Source organism: Convolutriloba macropyga, chromosome 2, assembly GCF_964194025.1.
Source record: "Convolutriloba macropyga chromosome 2, txConMacr16.3, whole genome shotgun sequence".
Taxonomy (NCBI): Eukaryota; Metazoa; Xenacoelomorpha; order Acoela; family Convolutidae; genus Convolutriloba; species Convolutriloba macropyga.
The window spans coordinates 36,880,493-36,887,469 of record NC_134469.1 but is presented as its reverse complement, the minus strand read 5'-3'; positions in this window follow the sequence as shown (position 1 = coordinate 36,887,469).

The following is a 6,977-nucleotide window of genomic DNA, read 5'->3' as shown; positions in this document are numbered from 1 at the left end:
CAACCTTTCCTTCCACTACTGAAACTATCGGTGCAATTCAGTAAATTTTGCATTAAAGCGGGTGCAATTTTTTGCAACGATTTCAACGCATTCACTTCAAATCTTACATATTTTCATTAAACGTTTGAGTCGATTGAAAATTACGCCAATTTACCGGTGAAACCTTCTTGTGGTACGGTTTGTGGTTCTCAGCGGTGGTTTTTCTTGTCATAAATCTCAACGCATTCGACGCTATTCTTACAATTTTTTGCAAGATTTTCTGCGTTGAAATTATTTGGTAAATTTAGTGGTGAATCCTCAGTTAAGGTTTGCAATTATTAGCGGTCAGTTTTTTCCTCGCATTCGCCGCATTGACCGCAAAAAATTGCAATTCTGACATCTCACCATATTCACCACAACTTGTACATTTTTTAAGCGATTTTTTAACGTTGACACCTCGACCCCGGTAGATTTTTGCTACAGTAATTATGCTTATATTTTACTAGTCTACGACTGGATCAAATTATGTGATCCTGACTTTAGAATTATCAATTTTGCAAAAAAAGATACAACTATATTTCGTTATTCGGAAAAATGGAAAAATTGTTGGTGCTCCGAATAATCAGAATTGGTTGCTTGCGTAGATATTTGGCTGCCTTTTTCAAAAAATTGATCCAGCTAATCTAGGGGCCGAACTTCATAAGAAAAAAGTCTAGTCCCCGGCCGTAGGGTTTGTGCCCCCCCCCCATTGACTTGTAAGCAATTGTGCGAAAAACTGCAGAAAAGCGGGAAAAGCTGGTGGGGGACCACAAACCCTACGGCCGGGGATTAGAATCTGTTCTCTTATGAAAAGATGCTTTTTTGGAGCGAATAAATGAGGCGGTCATAATGGCCGTAATTTTGTTCTTATCCACTCAGCTATGACATGATCGCAAAAAAATGCCATCTTTCAAACGAACAAATCTGGAGAGAATTTTGATGACGAAAAACAGCAATGCCATCAAGTACCCGATAGCTTCGCTCCAATTCATTTCGAGGCCCTTAGAAACTGCTGCTTTGGCAGCTCTAGGATATTTACTTTTCATCGAATCATTGACAACATTTAGAGGATAGTGCAAGTTTGCACATTTTCCAACATAAAACGTATGAGCCGTAAGTCTAAATCAGATCAAATTCAACAGCCGCCATTCAGTACCTGCCAAATTTCTAAATATTTTTACCTGTGTGTCTTTGGCCATTTTATAATGTAGTCTGGGCCTCAATCACAGGTAAATGCAACTAAAGTTAGTGGAAATAATCCAGGTAATATTTAATATTGTTAAATTACAAAATTGTATACGAATTATCTACTCAATAAATCAGTTCAGACGTCACGATTCTGTTGTTAAATAGATTTTGCCGTGTTGGTTTGATGCTATCAAAAACGAATTAGTCCAAGCAGGTGTGTGAAGAAGAATTATGAGAGACCCAAAGAAAAAGTACAAGTCAACTTCAATACACAATGGGGTAATTACATGTACTTGTGTTCAACAGGCCACCGTCATTTTGTTCAATCATTACGTAATAAAGACAACCTCCCGATTAGATATCAAGTTTCACCTTGCGTCGTAACATTATTGCGTAACACCATCCCGACAGCAACAACGTAAGTGGCAGTGTAGCTATTGTTCAGACTAGTCAATAAAATAAAGCTCAGCAAAGCCCATCATCAAAATTTCAGTACTCAATCAGGTGAAAATAAGTTGCAAATAATGGTTATGGTATTCGCCACACGTAATTATGTACCTACTACTACTACTACTACTACTACCACTGGTCTAGAAAACAAGAATACAATAAAATTGAAATTGGCGCACAGCAATCATAGCCCTGCGGACGGGCATTTTGTGCTTTTATTGTGCAAAATGGTAAACTACAAAGCAGCAAATTTCCTGATTTTTGTTTATTTTGTTTTCTTTGTTTACAATGTTATTTCCTCTGCTTCCTGCATTGTGTAATTGCAAATGAACGATCAGCTTTATTGTCAATCCGCCGCATCTCACAATACTAATTAAGTTTCAAACAGAATTTCAGAGCGCACCGATTTATTAAAGATGCTTAAATCGGCTCAATTAGGGGATTAAAACATTGACAGGTTCTTTGAAAAGATGGCTGAGAATAAACAACTGACATTGAAAACAACAAAAGCGCTTTTCAATAATTTTCCTACGTCTTTTCATTATATTCCAGCATATATTCAAATTGATAGATGTCTGCTTTGTTATGAAAAACGATTTTCTATGTTAAATTCATAATTCTTTACTCTCATTTGCAATTTGAAGGTCTCAGACGGTTAAGTCTAGACACAGCAAAATTTTTGACGCCATTGTTTGACGCTGTAGAGATAAAATGTTTGAATCGTTGGTTGTTGAATGAAGAATGCACTTTCTTGTGTTTTCACATGTTTTTTTTTAACTCAAACGCATTTAGTGGCCATAATTTTGCAGCACTTTATAGATACCACAACTAACCGATTGCTGTAACTTCCTACTCTCCATTTAGATTCTAAAAACAAAAAAATTAAGTTTGAGAAACCTTAACAGATGAAAATTGCCAACAAAGAAAGTATCTTCGAAGAAAAAAACTAGGAAACCTGCTATTAAGATAAAGATCACAACACGATGTGCAACATTTTAAGATAATTATTAACTCAATTGCGACAGAAAACAACTCGGCATATGTAGCCATTGCGAAATCTAAGGCCAACAATTCAGTTCACTAAATCAACATCTAAATAAGGAATAAGATAATTCTTAATGGTCAGAAAAATTCCTGTAAAGGTTAATTGACCCGAAGAAGTCACAACAATTAAATGTAATAAAACAATGACCGGTTCATGCACGCCAGAATTTTGAAGTATAGTTCAGGCGACTCTGCGTGAAGTCACTGAAAACATTTCTCCTTCATCAATCAAAATCTTTTAATGAATTACCACTCAACTGTTGCTTCGCTTTAAGACGGTAACTTTTCCTACTCTAGTAATCACAGTCACGGCAAAGTCTTCTGCAAAACTTCCCATGAAACTGGATTAGGCTAGTCTTTTATTTTAGTTTAGCCTAATAACTACTTGGATCTGATAAATTTTGGCCCGCCTTATGTTTGTTCGTGCAACTACACAGGCTAATTTCTCAAAAGTTTGAAATCAAATTAACATTAAATATTATGTGTTTAAATGAGCTCAACTAATTTGCAGAACAATAATCAATGTGACGAAATTTTAAAAATTTTGAAATTTTGTCTGCCATTTTTGTAGAATTTTGTATTTTTGTTGTTAGAAGGCTTCTAACTGGACTTGTTAGAGTCCAAAACTCTGCAAAAATTCTAAAAGTTCTACTTGGTGGGGCGTCTATTTGATGCGACTGTTTTGTTTTGTCCTCAGATGCTCTGTTTAGCTGCTCAAATGTCAATTCGGTTAATTTAATTAACAATCAAAAATCAAACAATCTGAATGTAGCAGGTTCACTAAGAAAAAGACATTTTGTTTAAAACTAATAAACAATTTCAAATTAAATTTATAATTAAAAAAAGAAACGCGCTACGGATGAGAGAGGCACACTATGGCTAACAAATGAATTCATAAGTGCTGCAATGAGTCATTAGTTTCCAAATGCTGCACCTAATTATTATTCGTGTTTTTTCCAGTTGATTCAATTATAACTCTAATTTCAATTCGATAAGTTCTGTTTGTTGTCATAACTATTCAAAGCTTATCAATTCCTCGATATTCAGTTCTGCGTTTTCGAGTTGCCCATGGCAAAACTTCCACCTTTCCGATATGGATCCAAAACATATTGCTATACACTACATGACTCTATGTAGCCATTGCGAAATCTAAGGCCAACAATTCAGTTCACTAACTCAACATCTAAATAAGGAATAAGATAATTCTTTATGCTCAGAAAAATTCCTGTAAAGGTTAATTGACCCGAAGAAGTCACAACAATTAAAAGTCATAAAACAATGACCGGTTCATGCACGCCAGAATTTTGAAGTATAGTTCAGGCGACTCTGCGTGAAGTCACTGAAAACATCTCTCCTTCTTCAATCAAAATCTTTTAATGAATTACCACTCGACTGTTGCTTCGCTTCAAGACGGTAACTTTTCCTACTCTAGTAATCACAGTCACGGCAAAGTCTTTTGCAAAATTTCCCATGAAACTGGATTAGGCTAGTCGTTTATTTTAGTTTAGCCTAATAACTAATTGGATCTGATAAATTTTGGCCCTTCTTATGTTTTTTCGTGCTACTACACAGGCTAATTTCTCAAAAGTTTGAAATCAAAATAACATTAAATATTATGTGTTTAAATGAGCTCAACTAATTTGCAGAACAAAAATCAATGTGACGAAATTTTAAAAATTTTGAAATTTTGTGTGCCATTTTTGTAGAATTTTGTAATTTTGTCGTTAGAAGGCTTCTAACTGGACTTGTTAGAGTCCAAAACTCTGCAAAAGTTCTAAAAGTTCTATTTGGTGGGGCGTATATTTGATGCGACTGTTTTGTTTTGTCCCCAGATGCTCTGTTTAGCTGCTCAAATGTCAATTCGGTAAATTTAATTAACAATCAAAAATCAAACAATCTGAATGTAGCAGGTTCGCTAAGAAAAAGACATTTTGGTTAAAACTAATAAGCAATTTCAAATTAAATTTATAATTAAAAAAAGAAACGCGCTACGGATGAGAGAGGCACACTATGGCTAACAAATGAATTCATAAGTGCTGCAATGAGTCTTTAGTTTCCAAATACTGCACCTAATTGTTATTCGCGTTTTTTCCAGTTGATTCAATTATAACTCTAATTTCCATTCGATAAGTTCTGTTTGTTGTCATAACTATTCAAAGCTTATCAATTCCTAGATATTCAGTTCTGCGTTTTCGAGTTGCCCATGGCAAAACTTCCACCTTTCCGATATGGATCCAAAACATATTGCTATACACCACATGACTCTATGTAGCCATTGCAAAATTTAAGGCCAACAATTCAGTTCACTAAATCAACATCTAAATAAGGAATAAGATAATTCTTAATGGTCAGAAAAATTCCTGTAAAGGTTAATTGACCCGAAGAAGTCACAACAATTAAATGTCATAAAACAATGACCGGTTCATGCACGCCAGAATTTTGAAGTATAGTTCAGGCGACTCTGCGTGAAGTCACTGAAAACATCTCTTCTTCATCAATCAAAATCTTTTAATGAATTACCACTCGACTGTTGCTTCGCTTTAAGACGGTAACTTTTCCTACTCTAGTAATCACAGTCACGGCAAAGTCTTCTGCAAAGTTTCCCATGAAACTGGATTAGGCTAGTCGTTTATTTTAGTTTAGCCTAATAACTACTTGGATCTGATAAATTTTGGTCCTTCTTATGTTTTTTCGTGCAACTACACAGGCTAATTTCTCAAAAGTTTGAAATCAAAATAACATTAAATATTATGTGTTTAAATGAGCTCAACTAATTTGCAGAACAAAAATCAATGTGACGAAATTTTAAAAATTTTGAAATTTTGTGTGCCATTTTTGTAGAATTTTGTATTTTTGTTGTTAGAAGGCTTCTAACTGGACTTGTTAGAGTTTAAAACTGTGCAAAAATTCTAAAAGTTCTACTTGGTGGGGCTTCTATTTGATGCGACTGTTTTGTTTTGTCCTCAGATGCTCTGTTTAGCTGCTCAAATGTCAATTCGGTTAATTTAATTAACAATCAAAAATCAAACAATCTGAATGTAGCAGGTTCGCTAAGAAAAAGACATTTTGTTTAGAACTAATAAGCAATTTCAAATTAAATTTATAATTAAAAAAAGAAACGCGCTACGGATGAGAGAGGCACACTATGGCTAACAAATGAATTCATAAGTGCTGCAATGAGTCATTAGTTTCCAAATGCTGCACCTAATTATTATTCGTGTTTTTTCCAGTTGATTCAATTATAACTCTAATTTCAATTCGATAAGTTCTGTTTGTTGTCATAACTATTCAAAGCTTATCAATTCCTCGATATTCAGTTCTGCGTTTTCGAGTTGCCCATGGCAAAACTTCCACCTTTCCGATATGGATCCAAAACATATTGCTATACACTACATGACTCTATGTAGCCATTGCGAAATCTAAGGCCAACAATTCAGTTCACTAAATCAACATCTAAATAAGGAATAAGATAATTCTTAATGGTCAGAAAAATTCCTGAAAAGGTTAATTGACCCGAAGAAGTCACAACAATTAAATGTCATAAAACAATGACCGGTTCATGCACGCCAGAATTTTGAAGTATAGTTCAGGCGACTCTGCGTGAAGTCACTGAAAACATCTCTCCTTCATCAATCAAAATCTTTTAATGAATTACCACTCGACTGTTGCTTCGCTTTAAGACGGTAACTTTTCCTACTCTAGTAATCACAGTCACGGCAAAGTCTTCTGCAAAATTTCCCATGAAACTGGATTAGGCTAGTCTTTTATTTTAGTTTAGCCTAATAACTACTTGGATCTGATAAATTTTTGCCCGCCTTATGTTTGTTCGTGCAACTACACAGGCTAATTTCTCAAAAGTTTGAAATCAAAATAACATTAAATATTATGTGTTTAAATGAGCTCAACTAATTTGCAGAACAATAATCAATATGACGAAATTTTAAAAATTTTGAAATTTTGTGTGCCATTTTTGTAGAATTTTGTATATTTGTTGTTAGAAGGCTTCTAACTGGACTTGTTAGAGTTTAAAACTGTGCAAAAATTCTGAAAGTTCTACTTGGTGGGGCGTCTATTTGATGCGACTGTTTTGTTTTGTCCTCAGATGCTCTGTTTAGCTGCTCAAATGTCAATTCGGTTAATTTAATTAACAATCAAAAATCAAACAATCTGAATGTAGCAGGTTCGCTAAGAAAAAGACATTTTGTTTAAAACTAATAAGCAATTTCAAATTAAATTTATAATTAAAAAAAGAAACGCGCTACGGATGAGAGAGGCAC